This window comes from Anser anser (genome assembly GCF_964211835.1).
Source record: "Anser anser genome assembly, chromosome: 1".
NCBI classification, from domain to species: domain Eukaryota; kingdom Metazoa; phylum Chordata; class Aves; order Anseriformes; family Anatidae; genus Anser; species Anser anser.
Genome location: NC_139720.1, coordinates 152,533,297 through 152,549,541, shown reverse-complemented (window position 1 = coordinate 152,549,541; position 16,245 = coordinate 152,533,297).

Here is a 16,245-nt window from a genome sequence, read left to right as displayed (position 1 = left end):
TCCACCCTGCAAAAAATGCCTAAAATTATTCAATGTTTGAAAAGATATATATATATATTTTTTTTTCCTTAGGTTAGTTACACAGCTGCTTGCCAGTCTTGTGGTTGCTGACACAAATAACACAATTCAAGATGTTTATGCTTTAAAGCTACCTTAGAAAGGTTAACCAATGAAATTTTAATGCCACGCAAAACTAACATAGAGGTGGGAATTAACCATTCTTAAAAATTATGGAAATAATTTCTTGCTTATCTTTACTCCAGAAGACTACAGTATTTTCATTTATTTTCTGTTCAGGTTTTTAACGCAGATTTGGATAATTAAGTATCACTTTAAGACATATTAAGTAGAAGAAAATAAACTGAGGTTAGTATGTAAAATGCAAAAAATATTTTTTAAATATATCTGGAACACAGTAAAGGTGTTTGACTTAAGAGTAGATCTTTGATGTAGACAATCTGTGCTGACATGATGCACATTACTGGATCATAATATTGTACAGATTAAACTGCTAGTGATCATGTCAATATAAGCATATTTCTCAGATTATGCACTAAAACTTCCTGATTTACTTTCAGCTGAGTGATGTGCTATATTTATTTGGCATTATTTAGCCCTGTTTAAACACTAAGCAGTGAATTTTATAAAAACTTTAATACTTTTATTTGTTATTAGGGTTCATTTCATAATGTCTTTGTATGGAAAGTAAGTATATATATTATTAACTTTAATATTTTTGAGGTTTACCTGAAACTTCATTATTCAGTGTCTAGATTTTGTTAGACATTCTTAAATGTTATCTTTGAAATATTCTTCACTGAGTTTTTAAAATGCTCTGATCACAAAACTTGATCCCCTGTTTTCCTGATTCCTATGTTAATCTTTTTTTTTCTTCTTCTTTTTGTTATTCCTGGAATGAAGGAAAAAATGCCTGAGGTATTGAAAAATGAGTTCAAATTCAAGAGTGTCTATTCAAGAATTCATATAGACATCAGGCCCTTTTTTGTGATGTAGCTCCAGTGCATCAGTGAGAAAGGCTTGGAGTTATGTTCATTGTGGCACATGCTCAATCACATGTAGGCGTTCAGCTTGAACCCCAAACCATTCTGCTCCCTGCCCTCTTGTCTTTCACATCAAGCAAGAAAAGAAGTAAGAAACTCAAATTATTCACAACCCCTGTTGTCTAAGATTGGCTGAGGGCAGACCTGAACCACGCATATAAAATTATCATTTATTGTCCAAACTGAAAAAATGTTCCATTGCTATAACTACATAATATGCTATGTGACAATATGTTATGCTACTATTACAATAATAATCTTGCAGTAACAGCAATGGATATTACTATCAAAACTGGCCTTAAGCACGGACATCATTTACATGTACAGCTGGCCAGAAACAACAATTGCATTTCAAGGAAAAAAAAATAAAATTATATATATATATACTTCATATTAAAAAAAAAAGTTATTTTTAATATATACATATATAATATATATACATACATATATATACATACATATATATAATGTATACTTATATATAAGTATGCACACATACATTTCACCTACATGTGAAACTATTTAATAAATCTCTCTATTCCAGTCCCCACATAGTCACAAATGTCCAAATACATCATTATACTGTAATAAGCATTAGTTTTCTTTTCTTAGCTGATATAACAAGATTCAAAACAAGATTCAAGCACTTGTTTTGCAAATGATGCAATAAGAACTTGAATGAAAATTTCATTTAGATAGACTGTTCCACACTTTATTTTGAAGGGGATGAAACCAAAAAAAAACAAAAACAAACAAACAACAAAAACACACAAACGAACAAACAAAAAACTTTCCCAAATTCAGTCGTACTGAAAAACGTTTTTTTCTGTGAAACTGAATTTGTTCGTGTCAATGAATCATCTTTTTCAGCTAAAGAAATACAAAGTTATGTTCTTAAAAATTCACATTAGTTTCAATGTAGTCACTTTTGTACCTTTAAAAATTGAACATCCATTAATAGTCTCTAATAATGAGTCAAACAGCTCATGCAAAGCTAATTATAAAATCAACCATTACAATGTAGTAATAATGAAGATAGACATAACCACTGTTGACTTCCATTAGATTCTTTCCATTTGTGAACTACCGACAATAGTCCTATCCTTAAAATTTCAAATTTATAAAATACTTTGCAAAATTTGTCTAGAAAATAAGTTGATACATTTGTGATTTTTTCTGTATATTTTTAATTGAAACTTACAATAAAAAACGTGCCACTTGTATAGGATTTTATTCAATTACCCACTCAGTTCAGCTATACTTAAGACTCTCAGCTTCATTTTGATCCTTGAGCTAGTTTATCATTTTTTTAGCTGCTTAAACCAGAAATAAAAGGAAAACAACAGCAATGACAACAAATTCCACATTATTTACTTCCCAAAGCTTTTAGCTTCAAAGCTATATACTTGTTTAAAGTTCAAAATGTTCTTATTAATTTCAGAAAAAATTGTTTCTGAACTCCAAATATTGGAAAGTTAATCTTGTGCAAACAGGACTCGACACTAATTGGTTACAATACCTATCTATGATAATAAAATGTTAACGGGGGGGGGACTTAAGAGTGTCAATTGTTTTTATCAACAACTAAATGCAATCTGAGGAGCATTCAAGTTTATTTTGTTTGCTTGGCTTTTGGGCGGGAGAAAGGATGAAAGAAAGAAGGGAGGGCACATATACCAAAACAAATATGTTATAAAAAATCTAACTTTAGTAAAATTACAAAGCCAAATATTTAATTCTGTCATTGAACGGGAGCCCACAAACACTGTCAGATGCTAAGATACATGCTTAATGTCAGAGAAATAATTTAGATAAGTCATCCAGTGACTGGGAGGAACAGGGGCAACTCCTTCCCTGTCTGCAAATGTTCAAAGTCAAAAGACCTATGACAGTGAACAAACCACTGGAAATTATAACTAGTTCTAGAGAGATGCTGGGAAAGCATGGCTGCTCAATTAAGTGTCTAAGTAGGAGGAGAATGAAGATTGGAATTTTAACTTCCTCTTACAAAAGAGAGTTTAAATCATGGGTCTCCCACTTTCTGATCACTAAGTGTATAAAAGACAAGTTTCAGTCTTCCTTTCCAATAATTCCTAAAGAGCAATAGCTAATGCTGTAATTTGTTAGGAGTATTTTTAGGAATCTTGCTGGGGTATTCTAGGTATACTGGCTGTACTCCCTATTGAGTTAGTGCTCTTTGGAGACATAGAGAAGGGTGTCTGTTGCTGCCTGGATGTCTGTTGGCATCCAGAAGGAAACTTGCTCACAAAGAAGTCCCCTCTCCCCCTTATCTCCCTCTTTCTCTCTTACCCTCTCTTTCCCTCCTTCTCTCCCCACAAAGCAAGGTTAAGTTCTGAAGGAAACAGTTCTGAATCAACAGCTGAGTCCTCTGTTTCTACTATGCAAAATAGGGGATACCCATCACAAATTAGTAAAATAATGTGATTCTGATAAAACATTTGTGATGAGAAATCTCATAAGAAAGAGCTCAATGATGTCTTCATCTCTCTAATGAAAAGGCTAAATTTGAGTCACAGGTCTGAACTTCCATCTTGTGTAGAAATGCTTCCTGTACACATAGAACCAAAAGTAGCATGGGTATATCAATGTGCTTAAAAGCATGGGGTTTAGATTCAGTTTTGCTGAGTTGGATAGGAATTTACACCAGAGGTTCAGGGGCGACCTTATCACACTCTACAGGTGCCTTAAAGGAGGCTGTAGCGAGGTGGGGGTTGGTCTATTTTCCTATGTGCCTGGTGACAGGACGAGGGGGAATGGGCTAAAGTTGTGCCAGGGGAGGTTTTCGTTGGATATTAGGAAGAACTTCTTGACTGAAAGAGTTGTTAGGCATTGGAATAGGCTGCCCAGGGAAGTTGTTTTCATCATTTTGACCATGAGCCAGCACTGTGCTCTGGTGGCCAAGAAGACCAATGGGATCCTGGCGTGCATTAAAAGGAGCGTGGCCAGCAGGTCAAGGGAGGTGATCCTCCTCCTCTACTCTGCCCTGGTCAGGCCTCACCTGGAGTACTGTATCAAGTTCTGAGCTCCCTGGTACAAAAAAGACAGGAATCTCCTGGAAAGAGTCCAGCGGAAGGCCACAAAGATGATACGGGGCCTGAAGCATTTTCCCTACGAAGAAAGGCTGAGAGACCTGGGTCTGTTCAGCCTGGAGAAAAGAAGACTGAGAGGGGATCTCATCAATGCTTATAAATACCTGAAGTGTGGGAGACAGAGGGATTTGGCCAACCTCTTTTCAGTGGTTTGTGGGGACAGGACAAGGGGTAATGGCCACAAGATGGAGCACAGGAAGTTCCGCACCAACATGTGAAAGAACTTTTTCACGGTGAGGGTGACAGAGCACTGGAACAGGCTGCCCAGAGAGGTTGTGGAGTCTCCTTCTCTGGAGATATTCAAGGCCCATGTGGACGCCTACCTGGGCAGCCTGCTCTAAGGAACCTGCTTTGGTGGGGGATTTGGACCCGATGTTCTTTTGAGGTTCCTTCCAGCCCCTACAATTCTGTGATTCTGTGATTCTGTGATCATTTAAAGATGGTCTGGAATGCATATATTTTGGTATGGAAATTCTAAATCATGGATTATCTCTTCTAGACTCTATTACATTGTGATTTATATTTAGAGAAAAAAAATAATAATGAAAGAGGACAAATAAACAAAAGATGTGAAACAACATTCATATGAATGATTTTTAATAATCCTCAGTAGAAACATAGAATCAGAGAATAGAAGAGACCTTAAAGTTCATCTAGTTCCAACCTCCATGCCATGGGCTGGGAAGGATACGTGCCTAGATCACATCGCCTAGATCATACTAGATCACATACTAGATTACATCGCCCAAAGCCCCATTCAACTTGGCCTTGAACACCTCCAGGGCTGGGGCATCCACAACTTCTCTGGGCAGCCTGTTCCTGTGCCTCACCACTCTCAGAGTCAAGAATTTCTTCCTAATATCTTATCTTAATACATCCTCTTTTACTTTAAAAGCATTACCCCTTGACCTCTCAATATGCTTCATGATAAAATAATTCCTCCCTATTTTTCCTTTAGGCATCCTTTAAATATTGGAAGACTGCTCCCTGGAGTTTTCTTTTCAATAAAATAAATAACACCAGCTTTCTCAGTTTCTCAGTTTCTTCACAGGAGAGGTGCTCCAGCCCTCTGATCCCTCGGGAGTTCATTTTGGGACCGGTACTGTTTAATATCTTTATCAATGACATAGACAGTGGGATTGAGTGTACCCTTTGCAAGTTTGCAGATCATAGAATCATTAAGGTTGGAAAAGATCTCTAAGATCATCTAGTCCAACCATCCACCTACCACAAATATTGCCCACTAAACCACGTCCCTAGGTAGGACATCTGCCCATCTATCATCTACAGATGACACCAAGCTGAGTGGTGTAGTTGATACAACTGAAGGAAGGGATTCCATACAAAGGGACCTGGACAAGCTTGAGAAGTGGCCCCATGTGAATCTCATGTGGTTCAACAAGTCCAAGTGCAAGGTGCTGCACCTGGGTCAGGGCAATCATAGAATCATAGAATCATTAGGGTTGGAAAAGACCTCCAAGATCATCTGGTCCAACCACCACCCTACTACCAATATGACCCACTAAACCAGGTCCCTAAGCACCACATCCAAACTTTCCTTAAATAACCCCCCCCCAGGGACATTGATTCCACCACCTCCCCAGACAACATGTCTTCATGCTTGATTACTCTTCCTGATAAGAAATGTCTCCTAATTTCCAATCTGAATCTCCCCTGGTGCAACTTCAGGCCATTCCCTCTAGTCCTATTGCTAGTTACCTGTGAGAAGAGGCCAACCCCCAGCTCCCCACAACTTCCTTTCAGGTAGTTGTAGAGAGCAATAAGGTGTCCCCTAAGCCTCCTCTTCTCCAGACTAACCAACCCCAGTTCCCTCAGCTGCTCCTCATAGGACTTGTGTTCTAGACTTATCACCAGCTTCGTAGCCCTTCTCTGGACACATTCCAGGGCTCCAGGGACATGCTTTTTGGGCCTCTCTTGTAGTGAGGGGCCCAAAACTGATCACAGTACTTGAGGTGAGGCCTCAACAGAGCCGAGTACAGGGGGATGATCACCTCTCTTGTCCTGCTGGCTATGCTATTCCTGATACAAGCCAGGATGCCATTGGCCTTCTTGGCCACCTGAGCACACTGCTGGCTCATGTTCCGGTGAGTATTGACCAATATCCCCAGATCCTTTTCCTCTGCACAGCTTTCCAGCCACTCTGCCCCAAGTCTGTATTGTTGCATGGGCTTGTTTTGGCCAAAGTGCAGGAACCGGCACTTAGCCATGTTGAACCTCATCCCATTGGCCTCTGCCCATCGATCCAACCTGTCCAGGTCCCTCTGCAGTGCCTTCCTACCCTCTGGTAGATCAACACTTCCCCCCAGCTTGGTGTCACGTTGCCTGCAAATTTACTGAGGATGCGCTCAATTCCCTCATCCAAATCATCAATAAAGATATTAAAGAGGATAGGCCTCAACACCGACCCCTGGGGAACACCACTCGTAACCAGTCATCAGCTGGATTTCACTCTGTTCACTGCTACTCTCTGGGCCCATCCAGCCAACCAGTTTTTATCCCAGCAAAGAGTATACCTGTCCAAGTCATGGGCTGCCCTGAGCTCTGAAAGAGCAGCCCTGCAGAAAAGGAGTTGAGGGTTCTGGTGGACGAGAAGCTCAGCATGAGCCACCAGTGCATGCTTGCAGCCCAGAAGGCCAACTGCATCCTGGGCTGCATCAATAGAGGCATGGGGAGTCAGTAGAGGGAGGTGACTGTCCTCCTCTGCTCTGCCCTCATGAGGCCCCACTTGGAGTGCTGCATCCAGGTCTGAGGCCCCCACCATGAGAAAGATGTAGACCTAGAGTCCTTAGAGAGGGTTCAGAAGAGGGAAAAAAAAAATAAAATGATCAGAGGACTAAAGCACATCTTCTATGAAGAAAGGCTGAGAGAACCTGAGAATGTTTATTGTCAGAAAAAGAAAGTAATTCAAACTTCACTTTTCCCCCTTATAGAACTGTATTATGCTTCTATAAAATATAAGAAGCTATTTTGAAATCATCAGTCTGAAACTTGTATTCAATAAAATTGTAAGTATATTAGAGGAATTTATTTTGTCAAAACTCTTCATGGCACATGACCAAAAACTTAAATCATCACAAAATCATAGAATCATAGTATGGCTCAAGTTGGAAGGGACCTTAAAGATCATCTAGTTCCAACCCCCCTGCCTTAGGCATGGACAACACCTACTAGATCAGGTTGCTCAGAGTCTCATCTAACTTTGCCTTGAACACCTCCAGGGATGGGGCATCCATAACTTCTCTGGGCAACCTGTTCCAGTGCTTCACCACCCTCTCAGTGAAGAATTTCCTCCTAACTTCTACTCTAAATCTCCCTGCTTTTAGTTTAAAACCATTCCCCCTTACCCTGTCATTATCTGATTGAGTAAAGAGTCTCTCTCAATCTTTTTTATAAGACCCACTTAAGTACTGAAGAGCCACGATCAGGTCACCCCGAGGCCTTTTCTTCTTTAGGCTGAACATCCCCAGCTCTCTCAGCCTTTCAATATAGGAGAGGTGCTCCGGTCACTTGATTGTCTTCATGGCCCTCCTCTGGATATACTCTAACAGATCAACATCCTTCTTGTGCTGGGGGCTCCAGACCTGGACACCATACTCCAAGCAGAGCCTCACAAGGGCAGAGTAGAGGGGGACAATCACCTCCCTCAACCTGCTGGTCACACCTCTTTTGATGCAGCCCAGGAAGCAGTCAGCCTTCTGGGCTGCAAGCACACACTGGTGGCTCATGTTGAGCTTTTTGTCCACTAGAACCCTCAACTCTTTCTCTGCAGGGCTGCTCTCAATGAGTTCTTCTCCAGTCTGTACTCGTATCCAGGACTGCACCAGCCCAGGTGCAGCTCCTTGCACTTGGACTTGTTGAACCTCATTAGGTTCATGTGGGCCCACTTCTCAAGCTTGTAGAAGTCCCTTTGGATGGCATCCCTTCTTCCTATTGTATCAACTGCACCACTCAGCTTGGTGTCATCTGCAAATTTGCTGAGGGTGCACTCAATCCCACCATCTATGTCATTGGTAAAGATATTAAACTGTACCAGTCCGAGGACAAACCCTGGAGGGATACCACTTATCACCAGCTTATCACCACTTATCCCACCACTTATTATGGGATACCTCTTATCACCAGCAGGACACAGAGCCATTGACCACCACTCTCTGCATGTGATCTTCAAGCCAACTCCTTATCCACTAAACGGTCCACACATCAAATCCATATCTCTCCAAAAGAGACCAGGATGTCATGTGGGATTGTGTCAAAGGCCTTACAGAAGTCCAGATAGATGACGTTGGTCGGTCTTCCTTTGTCAACTGATGCAGTCACTCCATCATAGAAGGCCCCCAGACTGGTCAGGAATGATTTACCCTTGGTGAAGCCATGCTGGCTGTCTTAGATCACCTCTTTGTCTTGCATGTGCCTCGACATTGCTTCCAGGAGGATCTTTTCCATGATCTTGCCAGGCACAAAGGTGAGGCTCAACAGTTTGTAGTTCTCCAGGTCCTCCTTTCTACTCTTTTTAAAAGTGGGAGCGATGTTTTCCTTTTTCCAGTCACCAGGGACTTTGCCTGACTGCCAGGACTTGATCAAGAGTGTCTTGGTGACTACATCAGACAATTCCTTCAGGACGCTCGGATGCATGTCATCAGGCCCCAGAGACTTGTACTTGTTTCATAAGATGGTCTCGAACCTGCTCTTCACTGACAGTGGGTGGGACTTTGCTCCCCCAGCCTCCTTCTACAGGTTCAGGGAAATTAAAGATTTGGGAATCCTGACTGGCAGTGAAGACAGAAGCAAAGAAATTGTTGAGTACCTCAGCCTTCTCCATGTCTGTCATTACCAGTTCACCCTTCTCATCCATCAGAGAGGGTATGCTCTCCTTGGTCTTTCTCTTCTGTCCAATGTACCTATAGAATCCCTTCCTGTTATTATTTGCATCCCTTGTCAAGCTTAGTTCCACCAATGCCTTGGCTTTCCTTATCCGATCCCTGCACATCTGGACTGTATCCCTGTACTCTTCCCATTCCATCTGTCCCTGCTTCCACTGCCTGTGCATTTTCTTCTTGTGCCTCAGTTTGACCAGCAGGTCCTTGCTTAGCCATCCCAGTTGTCTGCCCTCTCTGCCCGCTTTTTTACGCAGGGAGATGGAGAGGTCTTGAGCTGTAAGGAAAACATCCTTAAAGAGCTGCCAGCTCTGCTCAAATCGTTTGTCCCTAAGAACAGTCTTCCAGGGGATCTCATCTACTAGGTCTTTAAATAGCTTGAAGTTTGCTCTTTGGAAATTCAGGGTCCTGCCTTTGCTCTTTGCCAGGCCCGTACTCCTCAAGATCACAAACTCAACCAGGGCATGGTCACTGCCGCACAAACTGCCTCCAGTCTTGACCTCTTTAATGAGCTCTTCCATATTGGTGAGCACCAGGTCAAGTAACGCTTTTCCTCTGGTTGGTCTGTCTAATACCTGGACCAGGAAGTTATCCTGAACTTACTCTAGGAATCTTCTGGATTGCTTACAGCCTGCTGTGTAGTTTTCCTAGCAGACATCCGGGTGGTTGAAGTCCCCCATCAAGATGAGGGCGAGCAAGCGCAATGCTTCTTGTAGTTGAAGCAAGAAGGCCTCATCCACAGGTTCCCCTTGATAGGGCAGCCTGTAGTAGACCCCAGCCACAAGCTGTCCTTTATTGGTGCAGTCTTTAACTCTCACCCACAAGCTTTCAACCTGTCCATGGCTGTTTCTCAGAGGCAACTCTTCACAATTAATCCCTTCCCTAATGTAGAGGGCAACACCACCTCCCTTCCTTCCCTGTCTATCCTTTCTGAAGAGTTTGTAGCCCTCTATTCTAGTGTTCCAGGTACTTGATCCATCCCACCACATTTCCGTGATAGCAATCAGGTCACATTTGTCTAATTGCAGCATGGTTTCCAATTCCTCTCACTTGTCTCCCATGCCACGTGCATTGGTGTAGAGGCACTTCAGCTGGGCAATCAGTAATATCATGTTTCCAGAACCCTTCCTGATTGCATTGGGCAATTCACAAGTATTTCTCTACCGTTACTTAGAGACAGTATTCTCAGGTATGCTTCACTCAGAGGTGCATCCTCTTCCTCCACCACATCTAGTTTAAAGCCCTCCTCATAAGCCTAGACAGCTTACCACCCAGAACACTCTTGCCCCACATGTTCAGCTGTGCCACATCTGGCATCAACATGGCCGATCCTTCAAAAGTGCGTCCAAGGACATAGAACCCAAAACCTTGGGCATGGCACCAGCCTCGCAGCCAGTCATTCACTTGGCCCATTCATCTCCTTCTTCCTGGGTCCCAATCACCAACTGGAAGGACAGAGGAGAACACTACTTGCATTCCTGATCCCTTCAACATCTTTCCAAGGAACATAAAATCCTTTTTCATATTTCAGAGTTTCCTTGTTACAGCTTCCTTTAATCCTACTTGAAAAAGAAGGAAGGGGTGGTAGTCTTTTGGACCCACCAGACTCGGTAGCCTCTTCGTAATATCACGAATACGGGCCCCAGGCAGGCAGCAAACCTGTCTGGAGAGATCGTCTGGATGGCAAGTGGGAGCCTCAGTGCATCTCAGAGAGGAGTCTCCAATGGCTAACGCCCTTCACACCTTCTTTGTGTCACTCGTTTTGATGCAGTGGGGAGACTGAGCCAACTTTGTGTGGCTGGCCTTTCTGAGGTCTTTACTAGTTCTCTGGGAGTCTCCTCTCTCCTGCCCTAGAACATCGTACACATCGTATATCATCGTACACATCGTACAGGGGCCCTTCAGAAGCAAAGGGGAGACTCCTACTCCAGCTCCGATCAGAGGGTCTACTCTCCCTCATCCTGCAAGTCTTTCAGACGTGCCCATTCAGGGCTGCAAGCTTGTTTACCTACCCCTTGCCTGGACTTAAGTCAGGGCTGTTGCTTGGACCGTACCAGTGTATAATATCATTTCACAATCTCCCACTCAGGTTCCCAAATGATATACTGTCTGGTGAGCTCCTCTCACAACAGAGCATCAAGCTGGGCACACTTACATCCATGACACCCACCTCTACCTTCAGGACCTAGGGAGATTTCGAGAGACGGGAGTTCCCCAGAACTGAAGGTCTGGGCAGCTCTTTCAATCCTTGGGAGACCTGTTTGGGTGTAAGCATCTGCCCGAGGAGGTTGCAGCTGCTCAGTCTGGGTTTCAGCCTCAGACTGGCAGGCTCTGTGGGTGGACACCTTTTCTGTCGCAGTAGAAGGCCGTTCCTCTCCCGATCACAGAATACAAAATGACCCACTCTGTGCCCTCCCTGCGTGCACTGCCACACCACGCCCCATTTACCCACTCTTTGCTGTGCTTCTGGTCACTCACACTTGCCAGGGGCTGCCCTCTGTACGACAGATGAGAGACGGGCGGGCCTCTGGCTCTGCCCAAGCCTTGTCAGCCACTCTCGTGAGGGCTGCCAGTTCCTGGCAGCTCCCTCAGCTGCCTCAAAGGGACCTCAATGTAGGGAACCCCTCCTCTTATGTTTATACCTGATTTAAGTCATCCTTTCTTTTTAGCCTCATGAAACTGACAGCAATCTAATTCAGATTACAGCTATTCTGTGCAGACGTTTTGTTAGAGATGTATGTGTGCACTATAATACAATCTATAGCAATAATATGTAGCTCAGTATTTATATTCTGTAGTTACTTGCTTTTTCAAGTTGGCTCCCCCAAACAGAGGACATTAACTTCACAAAGGAAAAGAAAATGATGAGGTAAAGAAGTCATAGTTCCCCTGGGGAAAGGAGGATCACTGTTAAAGGATAATAGAATCATAGAATCATAGAATCATAGAATATCCTGAGTTGGAAGGGACCCTTAAGGATCATCAAGTCCAACTCTTGATACCGCACAGGTCTACCCAAAAGTTCAGACCATGTGACTAAGTGCACAGTCCAATCTCTTCTTAAATTCAGACAGGCTCGGTGCAGTGACCACTTCCCTGGGGAGCCTGTTCCAGTGTGCAACCACCCTCTCTGTGAAGAACCCCCTCCTGATGTCGAGCCTAAATTTCCCCCGCCTCAGCTTAACCCCGTTCCCGCGGGTCCTGTCACTGGTGTTAATGGAGAAAAGGTCTCCTGCCTCTCGACACCCCCTTACGAGGAAGTTGTAGACTGTGATGAGGTCTCCCCTCAGCCTCCTCTTCTCCAGGCTGAACAGGCCCAGTGACCTCAGCCGTTCCTCGTACGTCTTCCCCTCCAGGCCTTTCACCATCTTCGTAGCCCTCCTCTGTACACTCTCCAACAGTTTAATGTCCTTTTTGTACTGTGGTGCCCAGAACTGCACACAGTACTCGAGGTGAGGCCGCGCCAGCGCAGAGTAGAGCGGGACAATCACCTCCCTTGACCTACTAGCGATGCCGTGCTTGATGCACCCCAGGACACGGTTGGCCCTCCTGGCCGCCAGGGCACACTGCTGGCTCATATTCAACTTGCTGTCTACCACGACCCCCAGATCCCTCTCTTCTAGGCTGCTCTCCAGCGTCTCATCGCCCAGTCTGTACGTGCAGCCAGGGTTTCCCCGTCCCAGGTGCAGGACCCGGCACTTGCTCTTATTGAACTTCATGCGGTTGGTGATCGCCCAGCTCTCCAACCTATCCAGATCCCTCTGCAAGGCCTTTCCACCCTCATTCGAGTCCACAACTCCTCCAAGTTTGGTGTCATCAGCAAACTTGCTCAAAATACCTTCTATTCCTACATCCAGATCGTTTATAAAAATATTGAAAAGTACCGGCCCTAAAATGGAGCCTTGAGGGACCCCACTGGTGACCGCTCGCCAGCCTGATGCAGCCCCATTTACCATAACCCTTTGGGCCCTGCCCGTTAGCCAATTGCTCACCCATCGTATGATGTTTTTATTTAGCTGTATGGTGGACATTTTGTCCAGTAGGATCCTATGGGAAACCGTGTCAAAAGCCTTGCTGAAGTCCAAAAAAATCACATCAGCTGGTTTCCCTTGGTCCATCATACGGGTGATCTTATCATAAAAGGAAATCAGGTTAGTTAGGCAGGACCCACCCTTCACAAACCCATGCTGGCTGGGACCAATGACTGCTTTGTCCCCCAGGTGCGCCTCAATAAGTTCGAGAACCATCTTCTCCATGATTTTACCAGGCACTGACGTGAGACTGACAGGCCTGTAATTGCTAGGGTCTTCTTTCTGACCCTTCTTGTAAATCGGCACAACATTTGCCAGCTTCCAGTCTACCGGGACCTCTCCAAATTCCCAGGATCGTTGAAAAATAATTGAGAGAGGTTCCGCGATGACGTCCGCCAGCTCTTTCAGCACCCGGGGATGAATCCCATCCGGACCCATGGACTTGTAGGGATCCAGGTGGAGTAGCAAATCCCGCACACGTTCAGGGTCGGTTGGGAGTTTGTCATCCCCACCGTCCCAGTCCTCTAGCTCAGGGCACCCTAGGTCCCGAAGCCCATCATCGGCATTGAAGACAGAGGCGAAGAAGGCGTTAAGCGTCTCTGCTTTGCCTATGTCATTGTCTGTGAGGAGACCTTCCCTATCAAGGAGCGGCCCCATGTATTCTTTAGTTCTCCTTTTTCCATTCACATATCTGAAAAAGCCCTTTTTATTTTCTCTCACAGACACAGCCAGCTTCAACTCTAGGTGTGCTTTGGCCACACGAATTTTCTGCCTACAAACACGAACAGCATCCCTGTATTCTTTCCATGACACCTGGCCCTCCTTCCAGTAGCGAAACACTCTCTGTTTCCGCCTAATCTCCATTAGAATGTTCCTGGTCAGCCACGCCGGCCTCCTGCCCCGCCTGCCTGACTTGCGATATTTAGGAATTGCTTGATCTTGTGCTTCTAGGAGGCATCGTTTAAAGAATGACCAGCACTGGTGGACATCGAGGCCTTCAAGAGCAGTTTCCCAGGGGACCTTGCTGACTAGTTCCCTGAGCAGCCTGAAGTCCGCTTTCCCCATATCTAGGGATGAGGTTTTGGTGGCACTTTTCCTTCTGTCACTGTAAATTTTGAACTCAACCACTTCATGGTCGCTTTGACCAAGGCGGCCACCAATCACCACATCTCCCACCAGACCATCTCTGTTTTCTAGCAACAGGTCTAGGAGGGCACCTTTCCTAGTTGGCTCCGTTAGCACCTGCACCAAGAAGTTATCATCTAGGTGCTTCATGAACCTCCTGGACTTGCTTTGCAAGACAATTGCTTTGCAGACAAATAGGAGTTTGGGGTTCTTTAATACTCCCTGAAATATGCGTATAACTTTTTTCTTGTCCTGTATTACTCAGTCAAGACTACTGATATTTTGTACAAGAAATGGATGAAGAATGCCTAGGTCAGACACTCTTGTAAAAGCAATGTATAACCAGGAGCACTGCTGTAGGTCCGCATTGGTATTTTTAAAAGAAATCTGCCAACTGTAATTCTGGACAGCTTGAATATCATATGTAATTATTAGCATATTCCAAGTAGAATTATTGTCATATACTAATTCCCTTTCTTTCTAACCCATAATTTATAAAACTGTTAGCTGGTATTAAAAGGTGTTGTCAGCTGCTCACTGGATGTTGGCATCAAGTTCTGTATGAAGTCCCAAAGAAGCCATTTCCTCAGGTTCAACCTGAAGGAAAGAAGCAAAGAGAGGTAAAAAATGTAACTGAAATGCTCAAAGATCCTTTGATTTCAGATAAGCCTGGCAAAATGGTTGAGGGTGATACTGTGAAGAACTGTGAAGAGAATGGATGATGTGGTGAAAGCTGGTGTGGAGATGTCTAATAATCACCTGAAGAAGCTCGGTGAGTTTAATTTGTGAGATGATGCAATTTATCTAATTTTACCTGAAGCAAATTAAAAAGCACTTACATGTTATTTTACCAGGAGAATATGTGTGGATGATGCTAACAACTTCTCTTGGCACTATAAGACCTTAATAAGGCTCTCTGTCTGTGAACAGACTGGGGTAGGTGGTCACAGGTACGTATGGTGGGGTGTCCTTGACTGCAGTGAGGATAAAGCCCTTTCTTATTATCTAGGGTGAGTAGTTTTGTTTTCCTGAAGGAATTTTCCAAAACCTGCACTGAAAGTGAAAGAAATAAGTAATGTTTATACTTCCTAGTATTTATGTGCCAAATTTTTTGAAAACCTTTGTTTTCTAAGTAGTTTATCACTCCTTACTTCTGATGGAAAATTGCGGTTTAACCTGGCAAATAGCTAAACACCACACATTTGTTCACTCACTCCTGCTCCTACCCCCATCCCTGCAGTGGGATGGGGGGATAAAATTGAAAAGTGTAAAAACTCATAGGCTGAGATAAGGATACCTTAAAAAAAATAATAAGAGAAAAAAAAAAAATAAAATAAGTAAATAAATAAATAAATAAACACAAAAAGAATAAACAAAGCAAGTAATGCAGATTGCAATTGCTCACCACCGGCTGACTGATACTCAGCCAGTACCTGAGCAACAGAGCACCCCCCCCCAACTCCCTCCAGTTTTATTGTCCAGCATAACACCACATGTTAGGGGATATCCCTTTGTCCAATTTGGGTTACCTGTCCTGGCTGTGTCCCCTCCTATCTTCTTGTGCACCCCCAGCCTCCTTACTAGCAGGGAACTTAAGAAGCATAAAAGTCCTTGACTCTGTGCAAGCACTGCTCTGCAACAACAAAAACATCAGTGTGTTATCAACATAATTCTCATCCAAAATACTAGCATTATACCAACTACTAGGAAGAAATTTAACACTATTCCAGCTGAAACCAGGACAGAAGTTTAAATTAGTATTCCTTTTTCTTTTTTTTCTTTTAATATTTCGATTGCCACTTGATTGTCACTTTTAATAAATATCAACCACATCTTTTTGTGGGGTTTGTTTCTGTCAAAATTCTCTGTTAGCGCATATGTAGCCTGCTACATGAGCCAGACACCATTGTCCAATGCTTAATCAATTTAGATCTGTTTTGGGATACTTTATCAGTAACTGTGCAAGAGCTGTTATAATTTTATTATAGTTTAAGTTACTACATGGTGTGTACCCTACTACTAT